The sequence below is a fragment of the Dermacentor silvarum genome, chromosome 6 (assembly GCF_013339745.2).
Source record: "Dermacentor silvarum isolate Dsil-2018 chromosome 6, BIME_Dsil_1.4, whole genome shotgun sequence".
Classification (NCBI taxonomy): Eukaryota; Metazoa; Arthropoda; class Arachnida; order Ixodida; family Ixodidae; genus Dermacentor; species Dermacentor silvarum.
The window spans coordinates 90512163-90531191 of record NC_051159.1 but is presented as its reverse complement, the minus strand read 5'-3'; positions in this window follow the sequence as shown (position 1 = coordinate 90531191).

The following is a 19029-nucleotide window of genomic DNA, read 5'->3' as shown; positions in this document are numbered from 1 at the left end:
ATATTACCTTTTACTATTGTAGTTTCATCTCACTTTCTTATCTTCTCTGAAGCTTTCTGAGGGCGGTAATTTTGCCCTGAAAAAACGGCATATTTTTTTTCTAATTCTGAGAGTTAAACTAGGTTATGCCGTACCTTAAGCGTCCAGGTTTATGGTATTTCTGGCTACTTTGTCATCGAAACAGCATATCACCGTCCTCCTCCTTTGGGGTCAACTGCAAGCTAGGCGACCGATGCCACAGTTCTCTGAATATCCATCGGAGGCAATAGCGGTTGACGGACACAACAGCTCAGCCTCAAAGTCGGGAGCATTCCTAGCACGTGCACCTGTCATTTTCCTCGTCTTCGGACAGGGGAATAGGTGCAGTCAGCAGTGCCACTACACACACATTCGTTTCTATGATTCCTCTGACATTGTCAACTTGCTTATGTTAGGTTATAAGGACTTTTGTTACCGAGTTATCTGTCACTCACTGCTGTGCTCACGTATATCTCAGAAAGAGCTTTAGAAAGGCTTCAGTTCGAAGTTCGGTGCACCTAAAGGGGGGCAAAATACATGAGCACTCCACATAATAAGACATGAAAAGCGTTCTTCTCCCTACAGCACTAACTTAGGTGGGACACAAAAGTGTGCCGAGGCCAGTCTTGCCATATTTTTTTTTTTACGCGTGTCGCTAAACTGAGAGAAAGGTCGTGAAAGTCCATCCAAATTTTGCTGCAATGTAGCTAAAATTTCCGCTAGGATTGTAGAGTGAAATTTAAATAGTGTAGGCGTTTTGGAACACTATACCATAAGCTACTGTTTTCTAAAATCAGCTACCAAAGTGCTTCACACTTGTCTAGCATTCACGCAGGGCTGAAAAAAAAATAAGTTTACTGGTAGAGTGTATAGGGTGCTCATTTACTGATATATCTGCCTCACAACGGATGAGGCAAGCTGAAATTTTGTGTTTAACTTCAGATTGCAATGTTGCAAACTCAAGAGGAATAAAGAATCACGGGTCCCCTGATATTCTTAGCACGAAAATAAGTAACTTGGACCGAAATTTTTCCTGGAAATATTAGTAGTTCTCGGCGGTTCATGAAAGAAGCGCGAACTTCTTCGACGCGCGCTTCATCCTATGTTGTTAACCTCGCATTGGCAGTTGCGTGACCTTAATGTAGGTCAAATACTACACGTCCGCCTATTATTTCGCTTGAAGCGGTGCATTCAGATTTGCGTGAAAAAGTCCAGACGCTCCAATATGCGCACCATTCTACAGTTGACTTGGTCTGATAATGTACCTGTTGTGTTATAAATGTTACCATGCGCTTTATTGCAATTACTTTAAGTAAATAATTTACTGTTGTGGTTGCGGACGTTCATAAATCTCATGTATTTTGTGAAACTGAAGGATCTGCGGCGTTAGTCTTTTTAGCGCCATTGACGTACGGTTACATTTCCGCGTTTCTGTCCTGCCCAGTTCTTTTGACATTCGTTTTGTCAGACAGGAATGTGAGGGCCGCACCAAGAAAATATATGCCACTATCCATGGGATTTTGTTTCATTTCTGCACAACCAAAAATGAACGGTTGTGTTCGTATTATAATATCCTAGAAAAAGACAGACGCTTTGGGTACGTCACCTTCGAAAAAACCCGACACTGGAAGGGTTCAAAGCCAGCACAGGGGTATTGAAACAATGAATACTTATTTGAGTGGTAAATAATTTGAATGGTACAATATTTGAGTGGTATTAGAGGTAAATGTGAGATAAATGCATTAGCTTTACGTGGCACCTCTTTGAGGTCTCTTGATGCACGATTTAAACCGCGTTCACCACATTGCGAAGTGTTGTTCAGGAGCTTACTTCACACACGTTCTGCATCTTCGAGGAAGGAAGTGCACCTTACCACCCTCAGTTGCACGATATATATATATATATATATATATATATATATATATATATATATATATATAGTGACTTGTATACTGCATTAGATTTCTGGGGTGACCGTGTTTCACCGTCTAAAAAGTGCTGTCGCTCAGCGCAGAACGGGCCTGCATGTCACTACCAGGTGACAATATATAAACATAGAAACGCTCCCACATGCAGCTCTTCCAAGCGTTCGCACCCCTCTCTACGTCTACCACGTGACCGCCTTCCAATACTTTTCTACTTGACACTCCTAACGCTAACGCATTAAAGAAGCATGCATTTCTGGAGCACACTGTGAAGCCTTTTAAGACCTTCGGTTAGCAGTGCAACGGCCGATGCAGGATGGGAGAGAAGGAATGGCAAACAGCGCTCTTTCCTGTTCTATCTCTCGCTTCCTACGTCGTTAGACGCGCTGCTAAGCAAAGATGCAACACTACAAGCGTGCCCGTCCTTCCCCCTTGTTAAGACCCCCTTGCTGTGAAGCACAATCACGATCTGAACACCACCGATGGGAAGACAATCAGTACTTCATCATGGTCGTAAAGCTAAGCTGCCGTTCAAGAAATGTGTATACCAGTTGCTTGTAGCTTTCGAATTAAAAAGTTTTAGAAAGCCGTTTCTGAAGAAACTTGCCTAACTTCCATGTCGCTATAATGTCGCCAACTGTTCTGTTATGTCCCTAAAGTAAGTCAGCGGTCACTAAAAAGAAACATTTTGTAGCTAAACAGGCAGCAAATTCGCCTAATCTAGCGACAAAATTGCTAAATAATAGGCAACACTGGCCGTGGATCGTAGTGGAGGTACATTTCCGAGTAAATGTACGTGCATTGAGTACTAATCAGCAACAAATATGCAGTGACAGAGGTGTACAAGGTAGCTATTTAAATATTTATTATATTTTCTTCAGCAGGGTATAATTTTCCATCCCAGCAATGCACGTTTTATTGAGAAACACAAAGTACAACGTTGCCTTTAGCGCTCTCTGCCAGCGGCGATCTTTAACTGTCTTTAGCAAATAAATAAAATAAGAGCTTTACGTGTTGTTTGATTTACATAAAATTGACGGGTCATAGAATACAAAGCCAGCCCGTGGTCGTTCACGCGCTTAGCGAATGTTAAACAGTGCTATCTGTCTTTCTGACAGAACAGCTTGTGTGCATTTCAGAAAGTCCCAATATAGTTGAGCTTTTTACCAACGGGTATTTGAATGCGCGTTCTACAAGAGCTCACGACATAATGAATGGGAAAATGTTTGAAGCTTTAGTCCGTCGGCCCCACATGTTCATTATCATGTACATACTATGTCTTGTACTATGTACATAGGCTAGTAGAGAACTGTTATTGAAGCTAATGTGGGGCTGGTCTGCTTGGAGCAATAATTTTTTTTGGTAAGAACGCAATCTCTGTGCGCATTGGCCGTCTGCGGTACAGAGAAATTTTTATTCCCAGAATCCTTGGTCGATTCGAGTCTTTTTACCTATTTTTCACTCTCCAGCAATTAGACATGAATGCGTGAAGAAGAAAACATATGCAACTGTGGTCATGCACTAAAAATTACAATTGCTAAGCGAACAAGGAAGTTTTAGTGTGGGTTATGGCAGACATTGACGCAATGTCACCGTTCGAAAATTAAGCAGCAGAGACATTTGTCCCCCTAACTTCTTTATTGACAGTGGGGTCAAAATTGAGCCCTTATGCAAACAGGTATATACTGATTAAACTTTTATGGAGTGGTATATTCAAAATATTATCAGCCGGTAGTCACCGCTGGTGCTACAATACACTTCGCGCTTCAAATAGGCTCCTGAACCTATCTGTGTTTTTTTTTTCTTTGCCTATTGTGGCTCGAAACCTAACTCCCTTTTTGATAGGCGTACTTCAGATCTACATTCGCGATGTGTTTGTGGCAGGGCGAACTATAGAAATTGACTCCGGCTGTGCCGTCAGGGAAAATTGCGACAAACTGTCTGCGAGCGTCATCTGTCAGCGAACCTGTCAGAGAACCTGTCGTGGCGGATATGACGCGTTCCAGTCATAGCCATTGCTGGACCTGCTGAAACGCGAACGCGCGCCCGTTCCTACTATATCGATCATCACATGCACTTACACTTCAGTTGCTTGGCAATAGAGCACTGCACGGGCTCGGGCTTAACCGAAAGGGCCGTTTTTTTTCACTGGCTCGGACCGGGCTTGGACATGGCATGTGCTTTTTGAGCCTGACCCTGGTCGGGCTCAGGTATTTTGAAGTGGACCCGGGCCGGGCTCGGACTTTCTGGTGGTGTTCATGTAACGTGCAGCGAGTTATCCTCGGGCATCTCCACTCTGAAAAACATGTTGCCCCGGAACAGCTGGAAGCTATAGCAGTGCTACTCCTCTGTACTTCCCTTTTCTTTTTCCGTCGTATTTAGCGCTGTTTGAACAGAATGTAAAAGTCCAGAGAGAACGAAGTCGCCTCAAGCCAATGAACGCCATTGTATTCCTTACCTAAATCAATGTAGTTAATGCTTTCAGCGCGGTGCAAGCGCGTTCGCAACATGCTGATTCTTCAAAGGCGAATTGGTAAAACGATGACAGGTAAGATAATATAATTCGGCACCCAGCTGAAATATGGCACTGCGTCCATCCATGATTGCATGCATGTTCTCAACCGACCGCCTATCAGCAGCGCATTACGCTGCACCATGGACGAACGAGAAGCTTTCTTTCTCCCTCACGACCGGTGGTGGACCGTAGCCACCACGACCGGTGGTGGCTTGGGCTATAGTTAGGGCTCCGTGTTTTCGGTTTTATCCGAAAAAATTTGATAAACATTCGCCGGTAAAATTTTCGACAATTCGGATTTATCCGAGAAACTCCGATTTCAAGGGACAATATCATCTGGTTTCGTTCTTTATCGAAAGCGCAAGTTCTAAGCGCTGATTTATACAACTTCTGGTTTGACCGATTTAACGTTTACCGCGCGTCGACAGTATCTCGGAGACCGCACCCATCGCCCATTTAATAACGGCATTGTCGCGCACGAAGCGAGAGACGTCAACAGGTCAACGAATGTAGGCGCCCCAGAAGCGCGCCACGGCATCTTGATATATGGTCCCCTGGCGACACTAAGGCGCGTCAGGCGACAGCGGCGCTAGGGCGCCTAGACAACATCGAATATACGGGCCCCAGGCTTCGCCACCCGCTGCCCCCCCCCCCCCCCCCCCCCTCAAGAGATTTCATTGGAGTGGATTGCAGCCACGCGGAGTATTGGGTGGGTGTAGAGATGCGAAGTGCGGAAAAAAACGGGAAAATTCCGAAAAAAAAAGTTTTTTTTCCTGTTTTTTTTCGGCGCAATCGGCCAAAAATTTCGGCGGGGAAAAACGTGCAGAAATATTACTTAGGCAACACCCAGCGTTGAACCTGAAAGCGAAACGCAGAACGCGAAACCGAAACGTCGCACATGATACCAAAACACCAAACGACGTTAAGAACCACAGGTGGTCAATATTAGTCAGGATTGCCTTCCTGCGGCGTGCCTCGTAATCAGATTGATCGTGGTTCTGGCACGTAAAACCCCAGTATTTAATTTTAATGCAGGTCATCGGCACATATATATTCCCTTCTCATGCGAAGCTTTCGTAACGATATCGGAGTTTGCTGATCGTGGCTGCTGCTGTTTTCTGGCCGCATATTGGTGTGTTCAGAAAAAGTTTATTTCAACAAATGACGATACGAACACTGAGTCACCAATAGCTCACACAGAGGACGGCATCACCCGCCGTGGTTAATTGCTCAGTGGCTATGGTGTGGGGCTGCTGAGCGCGAGGTCGCGGGATCGAATCGCGGCCGCGGTGGCCACATTTCGATGGGGGCGAAATGCGAAAACACCCGTGTACTTAGATTTAGGTGCACGTTAAAGAACCCCAGGTGGTCCAAATTTCCGGAGTCCCCCACTACGGCGTGCTCATAATCAGATGGTGGTTTTGGCACGTAAAACCCCATGATTTTTTTTAGAGGACGGCATCCGTTCTCTATGCTCATATAACGAATCGCCTTATATGTACACCCACCTGTACTACCCTTACAGATGTACTATTATGAGCAATATGAAAGTGGACGCAGAAACGCGTGGCAAATAGCCTCGAAATAGACTCGGAGCGATACGCGGATGGCGCTGTGAAAAACTAAAGGGGGAAAGGAGGGCGCTCTTCCACTAACTGTTGGCACTCACGCCACGCTGGCATTTCTACAAAGCAGCAGCTTACCTCATTTCGCCGATAATATGGCATCGTCCGACAGTCGATAAGATGGTAATCGTCGCTGTGACTTACACCGATTCATTTTCTTTTCTTTCATTCATTCTTTTTTTTTCTTCCCGCAACCGCTCGATAGCAATCTTAGAACACGCTTGCCCTGTATTTCAAACCGATTCTTTATCTGAATCGACGCACCCAGTTGTCAGTGACGCAATATCTAACAGTGTTATCACTGTCTGCTGGCGATGCAAAGTTCCTCACTTTGCAGACACACGGCGGGAATGGGAAGAGTTATCAAAACACCGTCCCCTTTCCACTTTGTTTCCGACAGCGGCTTCTGCGTATTACCCATAGCTGGGTCTGAGGGTGTTTTCTACGCGTTCCTGTGTTCCCTTTCATATTTCTCATAATAGCGCATGGTCGTCTAGCTCGGTTTCCTACGACTTACGCAATGAAACAACAAGTAGTCGCTAAATATCCACAGTGCAACAAATATACGCCTAGCAAAAATGAGCAAACATTCTATGCCTTCTTTTGGGAGCTTAGGAGTGTCTCCTTCGTAAGCTTCTTACCGAATAACTCAGGCCAGTCCTGGAGGCTGTGCAATTGTAAGCATGGCTGATCGCTGTGATAACGTGATGAAAAGTTGGTCGATTTCTCAAACATTGTAATCTGCGGTCGCGCGGATTACGTTGATCACGTGGTCACGACTGTGTTCCCGCGTCTTGCTGATTTATAGCGCAGGCATGGAATTAAAATGCTGCAAAACGCGTTGCAACAGATGAACAGTTTTATAGAATTTCATTACCCGCTTCACTAAAACTTCGCTTCAAATAGGGCTTAATTTTTTTTGTTAGACCTGCGTAATTTTAATGCGACAGCAGTTCAGTACTCAAACACGGGTTGGTCTTCACCGTTCGCCCGGCCATCCGTCATTAGGTTACACTGACGACGACAGTTGTCATCATCGGCATTATATTGTGGCCGTCGGGTCACCGCCTTATGGTGAGCATCACTGTCATCATAACACGGAAAAGCACTTCGTCCTCATTTGCGACAAATGGTATTCGAAGTGATGTCACAGCAGCAATGGGAGTTATGGAACATGGCGCGCCCTAAACACTGCACAATTAGACAACATTAATTTCTTTTAAATAATGTCAGTAGCCGCGCTTGGTGAATAAAAAAAATGCTTTGCGCTCGACATAGATTATGAAGTGGCGACGTCTGTAGATGTATTTTGGAGGCCACAAAAAGCAAAAGCAGGGGACGAGGGTCAAACTACGTGCATTGCGTAGAAGCTGCATTTTCTTCATAAAATGGCGTTGTTGTGGCGGGCAATTTTCTGTCAGCATGATAGTGAAAACCACGGCGACTGCACTGGGGAAGTATATATGAGAATGATGACGAGTCTAAAAGTCTAAAATATGATACAAACCAACTATGGAAGATACGCCAAGAATTTCTACTTTTAATTTGTGCATTACTGTTCAACCGACTCACTCACCCCCCCCCCCCCCCCCCCCCAATTGAACAACATTGCTATGAGCACTGGCTCCTTGACCCTTCCCCCAAAGTGGGTGAGTGCACTTGTTTGAGGGACACGTAAGCCAGCAAAATCGAAATGGTTGTCTTCACTAACCCTGCGAATGCTGCTAACGCAGTCAATGAGTTCAGCGCCGAAGGAATCGCTGAGGTCCGCTGTATTTCATTTATTTTCATTTGAACCAGGTTACTGATTTTAAGCACTTAATTTAAGCCGATTTGAAAGATCCGTACTAAGAACTTATGCGCAAAAAGCGGACTTAGTTTTTGCGTAACTTAGTAAAATCGAAAGTGCATTTAAAAACTATGCTATAAAGTGGCAAGCTTCTTACGCTAAGATGATAAAAACCGCAATAGTAAAAGTTTAACATCTGAATGACGACTTATTGCACAGAATGGGCGGAGCCCAAGGAAAAACCAACCTAAGCGAACGCGGATAAAAGCTTCGTTCCGTTCTTGTCGTAGCAGCCGCTAGTCCATCTATCCGAATGCGCTCATGCTATAGTGATCCTCTAGAATAGATGAAACCACTATACCCTCTCGCACCGTCTCTAAAGTTCCTTCCTCTCTTCCCACCTCCCTTATCGTCATCCAGCGGCCCTTCGCATATCCACAGCCGCGTGCACTCGCACGGAACATAGCGCTCAGCCCGCGATGCGGCCGCGGGAAGGTTTGCAATCGTCGGGAGCGGCGCGCACTCGCCCTGCATATGATTGGGGTCTTCACAGGCGAATGGTCGCGGTCGTCGCTGGAATCGCCTGCACGAGAACACTATCCGCGCCCCCTTCGCTCTGCAAACGAAAGAAAAGAAAATGAAAAGAGTAAAGAAAAACGACGCGTAACGCTCGCCCCTGGAACCGAAGTCTCGGGAGCCACCATAGTGGAAACCGCAGAGAAACGGAAAGTAAGCGGCACACGCGCACACGGCGTCAGTCAAGGGCAACCACCGCACGTCGCCACGCTTCGAAGACCACTCCCTGCGGCTTCCCTTCTATAACTCTGCTTGTCCCGCCAAGCAGGCGTTCTGCCTTCCTCCCACCGGTGTTCGCCTCCGAGCGTGATAAATCTTCCCGGGGTTACTCTCGTTCCGTGGCTCACCGCCCTCTATCCGTCACCTGACCGAACCACCCTCACTTGCTACGAGGCCTCGCAACTTGATCGCTTGGCGAAGCTATCACCCATCAGTACGCAATGAAAAGTGCATTGAGCGTCGCTCCTGGTGACCCATATCTGTAAAGAGGAACAGTTAGAATCTTTTCTTGCTCCTTAACTCGCCACAGTGGTTTCCCGTATCGGCATTTTCATTAGCTTAGTAAACCAAGGCTAGTGTTATGTAAGACGCCTTTGTATTTTGTAACTACGAGGATGCCATATGGGACTGAAGAGCGGCCTGATCGGCACTCTGAACGTATAGAAAGAGACCAGGCTTGAGTTGACTCTAAATATTGAAAAAAAAATAATAGTAAAATTAGAAACGCAGAACTATTAGGAGAGCCTACTGATGACAATGATACACTATCATGGATCATATTATGCACAGTTTAGGCTTTGTTTCTATTCTGTTCTTCTTTTTTTCATACAACCAACATCGTGAAGATATAAAAAAATCTAAATCTTTTTAGCGCCTTGAAAGTCAGCACTTAAAATTCTGCCTTCTCCTGATAGGCACACACAGTCAAAATAGTCAACTGCCCACATTGTATATTCATAGCAAGGAAACTTGGGCTACTTTATGAACGATCATACTTGACAAAACAGCGCTGAAACCGACGAGAAGGAATACACGTAGGTGCACACATGAACGCTGTGTGTGTACCTACATTTTCTCCTCCACTGAAGTATGCATGCTGATAACCCGTTCGATAAGAAATGCCTTCATTACTTCAATATTCACGTAATGTTTTCTTTAAATAGCGTCAGTTTCCTAAGTACGATCGTAGTTAGTTTAGTGTATTGAAGATCAGTGCTCGTGAAAATAAACTCCAAGTTTTTCGCAAGCTTGAAATGTGAGAAGTATGTCGCGGACGCCTGAATTTCGGATTCGCGAAAATCACATTAAATGAAAGCGATTATATTATCAGCGCACTTCACTAGCTATTCAATCATTTTAACACATTGTTTTAATAGATGTGGTGTTATATTATCGCACATATATGGTGTTGCAGAAGTCCAACAATAATTGTGCCTCTGTTTCCTCCTCCATACCTCGCGTGAATTTCATAATTCTTATTGCCCCAGTCACCACATATTGCTCTGGCTGTCCTGCACAGGCTTCGGTGTTATAGGGGTATTACAGGGAGCAACTGATGTTGCAGTTAAGTTTATAGCTACATGGGTGACTGAATCTCCGGAAATGCTGTTTTTATGTTCCTCCTAACAGAATCAAAAGATAGGCACCTACGAAAGTTGAAATAATGTGAAAGTGCACAGAAATGTTGTCGTTATCCTCGATATTTCCTTCTTCGCTCCGTTATAGTTTCTGTTCTCTATTTTGACTTACTGAATGCATGTTTGCAAAATCCTTGTCTCCTGTGACATACAGTACAACTGACAAGGGTTACCTTTTGCGAAGACGTTTAGAATGACTACCACGCTTTTAAAAGCAAGCGCATTTTGAATGACGTGACTTTAATGAACAGGTGGCACTTATAGGTCACATCTCTTTTTTTTTCGTCGCATGACTATCGGAGGTTCATAACGAACTCATAGAGAAAAATGTGCCTATTCGGCACCGATTCTATTGCCGGTCGACTATTTGAGGAAAGGCTTCGGCTTGCATTGGCAACAAGGCTTAAGGTTTGTCTTGTCCTTCTCCAAGCATTCGAATCCTCTACTTAGTACTGAAGCCTGTCAGCCGCATTAATTCAGCAAAACAAACCATTCAACTTTGTCGGCGTGCTTACCTTATTTCAATAGAGTCACCCACTTTGTTTACGATAGTTGTTGCGCTGCAGTGCATCCTTTTTTCGCTCACAAGGCTTTGCGACCCTTTATTTTTCCAGACTATGACCATTTGATAAGTCTTGTTGTGTTACTATGGAGAAATTTGTTGTGAACTATTAACTTTTTGACCATCATCAAGTCATCATCTCCGTGATTCAATAAAACCTTATTATAATCGATCACACATCTACAAGTTCACTTTCTTCCCTCACATAATTTCCGAATGCAGTTTTCTAACCAAGCCCTATCTACAGCATATGCGTGTGACGGCGCTTATCAATCTGCATATTTATTTTTGGTGGTTACTTATCTTACATGCTTTCATTCACGCCTGCATTCTTTTAGTGTTGCTTTAAAAGGTGAAAATTAATTGTAAGATACATAGGCGTCGACTACTGGGGGGCTCCGGGGCTCGAGCCCCCTCCGGAATTTTCCCGGGGGGGGGGGGGGGGGGGGGCTGAGCCCCTACCCGGAAATCCGCAGCCCATCCCCCCCCCCCCCCCCCGCCCCTAAAATGTGATTACCGGAGTTCTGTTACCCACATAAGTTGAGGATTCTCGTGCGTTGCCTCCACATTTTCACTTTTCTTGTGGCTAAAAGCTTACGGCAACATTGTTGGCGCGGAGGTGCAAGGCTCTTAATTTATACTTTCGCTTTATTTCGGCAAATCCTGACAGTGTGAGCACAAGCGCATTAGAAGCACCAGCGGCAGCTACCTCATCCGTGTTTCCTCACTTTAACATTTTTTTTTTAATTTCCGCTGAGAACACCACGCACAGACACAATATATTTAAATATATACAAAGGACAAAGTTTATTACATTTTTTAAAGAGGGCGTAGCCAACTAAACAGATAGCCGATACCTAGAGATTGAATATGTTGATGTATGTTCACCTCAGTTCAAATTACTTTGCCTGCTTTTTTGACCCTGAAAAAAACCTGCAGACTTCAGTGACCCCTTCGGCAGACTCTTCTATCAACGGCGTGTGAAAAGCACGTGAGTGATATGTGTCTCAATATTGATTCTCTTTCCACTAGGCAATGCTAACGACTGGCGTCAAAATAAAAGAAAAAAAGCTCTTCGAATTATTTACAACATTTACGCATTAGGGATGGAAACATCGCCTCTTGCTTGCAGAGGCCATAAATACGGGGTATTTCAGCAAACATTTTCAAAAAGATTTTTAAAGTTGCCTGTGGCAGATAGCACAATACTACTTCATGAGCTGGTCTACTCGAAGATGTGGACATTACTTGCACAAAAAATTGAAATGCATAATCGACTAATTAAAAAAATCACCAATTAGGTCTTTAACATATTAACTTATGGCCCGTGTTACAATTTTCAAATTCTAGCCATAGAATTCACAAGGCGGATGCACTAGGACCTAATTCTCAGGATGGCACCAGTTTCGCGATATTAATTCCCGAACATTGCGGAGAAATGCATTAAGCATTCCAGTCACTTTTTCGCTTACCCTGTGTGGTTGTTTAGTGGCTATGGTGTTGGACTGCTAAGCATAAGGTCGCGGGATCAAATCATGGCCACGGCGGCTGCATTACGATGGGGCGAAATGCTAGAACACCCGTATACTTAGATTTAGGTGCACGTCAAAGAACCGCAGATGGTCTAAATTATTAAAGAGTCCTCCACTACGGCGTGCCTCATAATCAGGTCGTGGTTTTGGCACGTAAAATCCCACAATTTGTTCTTTTCATACTTTTGTGCTTTGATGAATAAAACGACGTTTTGTTGAGAAAGTGACTGGCACGCCAATGTATTTTTGCCTTTCATAACCTTTCATGCCTTTCATAACATTCCTGATCTTATCAGACTCCGACATGGTCGCGTTCACTTTCTTGCATAAGTCCAGGATGTCTTCGATGTAACTTGTGAATGATTCACCGACTTGCTGAGCTCGTTCCCGCAAACGGTGTTCGGCGCACAGCTCACGAACAGCAGGGCAACCAAAAACATCCATAAAAGACGTCTTGAAGTCTGACCACGTCAGAAAATCGGTTTCATGGTTGTTGTACCATAAGCTGGCCACACCCGCGACGTAGAAGAGCACGTTGCTGAGCTTAGCTGCTTCGTCCCATTTATTGTGGGCGCTTACCCGCTCATAGCTCGTTAGCCAATCCTCAACTTCGGTGTCATCTGCGCCTGTGAAGATAGGAGGGTCCCTGTGGCAAGGCACACCAGAGCAAGGTGGCGGTGCAGGGGGAGGCACTTGTTGGGAGGCTTCTTCAGGCATGGTCGAAGGTAGGGTGCGGGATCAAAGTTCCAGGTTGCAGATTTTGAGGGCGCAGCACCTCCACCAATTGTAAAGGGTTTATTAGAGATCGGAGCAGCGCAGCGTCGACAGTCAAACGAGACAGCTTTCAAGCACGAGAGCCTTTGCGAGCAAAAGCGCTGGACCCACTAGCGTCTGGTCAGACAAGATCTGGACCCACTAGCGTCTCTCTTCGCTACACCGTGTATATCCGTGTAAGGATCGCACCCGTGTAAGGGCCGCACCCATAACTTCCGCAATTTAGTCGTGAAAAGGCACGCCTGCTAATTTGCTTGAACTGCGCAGAATTGCGCCTGCTTCGGGAGTGGGGCGTGACGCTGGTAACAAGTATTGCTTCCTTAACGTAATCAAGCTTGTGCAATTCAACTCGTTTAGTCAGCCTGCTTAGAACGCAGCCACCGAGCGCTGTGACACAACTGGGATAAGGTTATCTGCGCTCCTGCGCCGAATTAAGTGGCTTGCTCATGGATTCAGCTAGGGACTAGACCTTAAGTGTATACTTTCTCGACTCCACTGCCCTAAGACGTGCCTAATTTGAAAATGACCTTGAGGCAGTGCGCTTAGAATGTGTCCCCGAGAACGGACACGTTTAGCTGGACCGAGTACTTTTTCCGAGTTTGAATGTTTGTGTCAGAACATATGCGGGTGCGCGAAGGAAGCCGCTGTATATGAGATGAGTCCCTTTGCAGTAAGGGTGCGGCCAAAGTGTAATTAGGAATAGAATGAATCCAGCTCTTAGCTGCTGTGCGGCATGGGCAGATAGTATTTCTGTGAATTCGAACATTCAGACTCTTCGTTCGGTTTTAACTAAATGATCGTTCACTGCAGAAGCCTAAAGAGCCATGCAAAACCTCGAAGAAGATACCGCATAAATATTAGTATTTTGTCGCTTCGACCGCAGCCATGTTTCTACTGATATCGTTAGCAGGTCTGATATAACATATACGCGACCTCGCTCTACCCTAATTTCGGAGGAAAGCAACGCCCACTCCCTTGAAGATAAACGCTGCGACATTGCTTCTTGCTCATCCAGATAACGGCTCTGACAATAACCACAATTTAATTAGAACGAAGGAATGCAAATTATGTGTGCCTCGTGTCATTCCATGTTACATGACGGCATTCCGACTGCCGTAACAGGACGAGGATCGACACGATGAAATTAAAGTCTGCAAGAAACTCCAGACAATTGCAAGAATTTGTAATCTCGCTTCCCTGAAACGAAAGCTTGGCAGCTGCAAATACCCCAAAGGATGGTTTCTACCAGCCACTGATAATCAATGTTGTGCAAACGGACGTCATGATGTAGCTACGCTTGCGACCAGACAAAATAACCAACAGCGACAAGGTACCCGTCATATTACATGACCAAAATAACACAGCGAACCTGTCGAAAGTAGAGGAACTGAGGCTCAATAACAGTGTACCTACAAATTAGGACTGAATAGCATCTCCAGCAGCCACAGCAACTATGACCCAACTCTACCTCCAAAACTTTGAAAAGCAAAAACAGCGATTCACGCGATGCATGGAACAGGATGTGCTCATCAAAAACCATGCAATAATATCTCAAATGAGAAAAATATGACGGACCTACTGGTTCACACAGCAGACCTCAGGCCATGCAAACGATTTCTGGGGCACTTGTTATAGTGCCAAGCTTATTATAGAGTGGTCCTCGACGTCTTGAAACAGAAATGCCATAACCTATGAACAGTGAGCAAGAAAACTCAGCTAGTTGTTCCGATACATGGGCCCACCTCCGATGCTCCTGCTGACCGAGAAGATTCCTGAAGATCGGGAGGTCGCCATACCTGAAGTGAAGGTTATGTGGGTAACCGCTCATTCCTAAATACAAAAGGAAGAGGAGGCACTTGTCTTGGCGAGCAGAATCTCAGTCATCAGTTCGCATGCTGAACCACCTCCTTCTAAGTACCTTTCCCATTTACTGCAAGAGCTCGCACCTACAACAGAAAACGGGAGGAAACGTAAGCTAAGAGGTGCAAGAAGCGGCGGTCAACTATACCTATCGACAGCAACACGTTACCGAAGCAGGCTGCAAAGGGGCACGTAGTTCCTTGTGCGCAAAACACACAGCGGCTTCCTTGTCTCGACAGACGTGCCTCGGAAATAGGGCAAGTATGAGAGAAAACTGACGAAGAAAATGCGCCGAGGATGAACCACATATAATGCCACCGCCTGTTCAGGCGGTGGCAGTACATTTTGAAAATTGTACAAGTACCGTTATTGCCACGCGTGCAAAATAGAAGTGGCATGCAATGTTGGACGTCTACTTTGTACCAGCTACAAGCTCAAAGGTGCAAGCAGAAAAGTAGATTAAATCCCGGAGGTGGCGGCGGCATTTCGAAGGGGGTGAAATGGAAAAAACACCTGTGTACCGTGCACTGGGTGCACGTTAAAGAGCCCCAGGTGATCAATATAACCTGGAGCTCCTCACTTACAGCGTGCCTCAGAATCATATCGTGGTTTTGGGATGTAAAATCCCTGAATTTATATTATATTAAGAAGCGGAGTGCATTGCGCCGTAAACTGCCATGGCTCACATCTCACTCGAATGGATATGATTCCTAGCCCTGGAAAGAGGCACCCATCGAGAGATATAGTCCATTCTTTGATATTACCCCTTCTAAAATAGCCCTTCAAAGGATTAGCCCACCAAAAATACGTATTTTTTTCCCCTCGGCTCTTGTTTATACCTACCTTGTGCACTGTAAACGCGCACAGCAACGGATGCTTCGCGAAGCACTGATCTGCATTGCGCTTAAACCTTGCCGATGTCCCCATTGGTCGATCGGGCAGGATCACCACCTTTACGAACAAAAGCGCTCAGGTTCCTAACCAGCCGGTGTGGATCTCTTTCTGCAATTCGTTGTTTGAGGCCACGATTACGCATATATTTTCAGCTTTAGTCAATAAAACAAGCAATAAAGTTATTGTGAGCAAGTCAAACATGCAGCGCTCGCTTCCCTTGTCCAAAAATGGCTCTAATCTCCGCTGCTCTTCGCGCAAATTACGCTGGTCCCAAGATCAAGCAGCGAGGCAATATCCAGCGCCCATAGTCCCATAAATCGTATACCCCACGCGTAAAGCAAGGTGCCCGACCAGCAGGCAATCTTCGTTCCCACAAAGATAGGAGTGCGCTGCCTTCACCATCTCATTACTCGCCATATCACTCTTTCTCTCAATGGCGCATACCTGAGGGAACCCCAACGAATCTCTGCGCTGGCATAGATACTTCGTTTTGTGCCAGTAATATTTCGCAGGTTTACATGCAAACAGTGACAGGCCGGCAAACGAAGAGAACGGTTGACGCATAAGCAAAAATACCACGCGAAGTATGAGACCGTGGACATGAATAGGGGGGGGGGGGGGAGCAGTAGAGAAGGTAGGTATTTATTTTCGAGTACTCGGTGGTGGTGCAGAGCCAAGCGACGCCGCTCGGAATGGCCGGAATGACGGCACAAATGACTTCACCCGGCATCCCGCGGCTACGTTTCGGAGCTACCTGTACCCGTATACGCTGATCACAAAATCGATGGTTCGCGCTTACATAGAATGTTTTCGTTTCTTCTATATTGCTAGCCATATCCACATCCCTGCCCGTTCCTCATCTCTACGCCAACATTGGGCCTCCCCACGCACTTCATCTCGCCGGAGCTCATCCGAGTGCCAGTGACGATCGTTAGATGGTGAAGAGTGCACACAGCCAACGCTTCGCACAGCTGCTTGCACCGCCGTTCCTGCAGCAGGGACTATGAGCTCGGAGTGGCCACGAATGCGCACGCACTCCCTGTTTTTTTTTTTTTTTTTTTCGCTCAAAGTCAGTGCGCTACCTCCATCGGCGCTTTCGTGGCAGCTGGTGCTGAGACCTAGCAACAGCCATACGAGCGACCTCCAGCAAGGCGGTGCTAGTAGTGACTTCTGAGTTCTGTTGGTGGCTGGTGCTTCAAATGGGAGGAGTCGAAGTGTGGCTCAGGGGCTTGATTATTGTAAATTGCCTAAAACTCGTCGCAGTTTCACCCGAAAGGCGAAGCATAAATTGCGATAGCAAATTAGTAGAGAGCTATACGGAGTACGGATAGCACTTTTATCAGCTGTATAAACTTGGACATGCAGCAGCACTTGCAACGCGCAGAACTGTTGTCGACGCCGTCGGCGTTTTGCCCGCGTTCACACCGAACGCACGCAGCGTTGGTGACTGTTGCCGGTGCCTCTGGGGGCGGCTCGGAGGTTTTCGATGAGATCAGAACGGGACACTCGTCGAGCAGCGTAAGAAGTCTTTACCAGCTTTTCGCCTCGCAATGTTTTTATATAATTACGCATTTCGTGCCGCAGCTAAACGTCGCCTCCCCTCCCTCCCTCCAGTCCCCCCACGGCCTTTCGCACGACGGAAGTAGTAGTAGTAGTAGTGGTTTATTAAAGAAAATTACGCCTATTTCTGCTGCCTAATAGGGAGCACGGCGCAGCATCAAAGGAAGAAGTCGCGTTTGCTCTATATATACGGTGATTGGAAAGGAGGAAAGAGACGCCTAATTCTGTAACCCTTCAGGGAGCCTGGCGCAGAAGGCGCGCTTGCGCTGCGCCGTGCGTTCACTCCCCGTGAAAGCGAGCGTCCCTCGTGCGCTTTCACTCGCACATACAGCATACGGCGCGTGGCGACGATTTCAACGCCATGGACGTCATACGGAACCTCACGGCGACGGCGATGGCGACGGCGAAGTCGACGGCAGAAATCCGCTTTGAGTGTCCATATAATTGCTATCGAAATAAAATATATCACAATCTTTTCAGCAAGTAAGGCTGTGTGAAGAAGGAATACAGTCTCCAGGTACTGCAGTATACTGCAGCAACGCAATAGCCCCCCCTGCTTTGTGTGTGTGTGTGAACCTTGTTAAGCGAGCTAAGTACTTTACTTGTAGTTCGGAACCAACAGACATGAACTATATTTTGGCAGCATAATTAAGTAGTTAGGCATACATGTCAACACCAAAACATTGACAAAAGCTTGTGCTTTGCAAGAAGAGAGCATCTAATGCGCTTAAAACGCGCCTCGTATTCTGTGACTGCTTTGCTAGTGCCGTGAATGGTGGTGTCCAGATTGGGGTGGGAGAGTTAATGTCTCCTGTATACATAATGACAAGTGCCAACCACCCCACCGACATTAGCCATGGTGTTTGGGTAACAGTCACGTTGGCTTATTCCCCCCCCCGCTCGTTTGGTTCCCTGGGTCGACGTTCTCATTGCGTGCTCATTGTCATGACCATGTACTGAATATGGTCACTATTAAGACCTTTATTTAATCAATGCTGCTCTCTGGCAACCTGTCATAACGCAACACAGCCTATTTACAACTATATGATCCGCTTCCCCACATCGGGTGCTATGAGGTGAAATCGGGGATGTTGCATACTTCATATGGTGGTGCACGCAGTTCGAGGTGGATAAAAGAGCTGATTCACAGCCTACAAGTGAAACGTCTTGTACACACGAGCTTTCATTGCCTGGTGACCTCTTTCAGGCCCGGAGTAATTAGGAATGTAGCTATATGCGCCTTTTGATTGCCTTCTTCGGAAGCACTGAATTGCCTTCCTCCGAGATCGACGTTAGGCCACACAGCTGTGTTAACAACGCGCGATATACTCACGCAGAACAATTGGCGGCCAAGCATGCCAGGCTAACCTCCCCTGATGCAACACATCCACAACTACCCTGTTTTAAACGCCTACTCTATCCTAGCGTGCAAGTCAAGGTGTATCTAAATTCAAAGCACTGTTTAAGTCTTCAAAATAAAAATATGAAAGAAAAAAAACGATTAACGTAGAGTTCTTCATCCGCAGTGCCACCGACGCATTCAGCCAAGACGCGCCGCACGTGCATTACAACCGATAAGAAAAGCAGGCACGTCCAAAGAACGTGAGAGTACCTCTACACGGCGCTCCCTATCTGCTCCTTGGGATGATGAGCCAGTGAACCACGAAGGGCAACACCATTATGACCCTGTGGGATCATGTAAACTTCAAACTTCAAGGTGGTCACGGATCAAAACTTCATTGCCGTTATCGGACGCCACGCT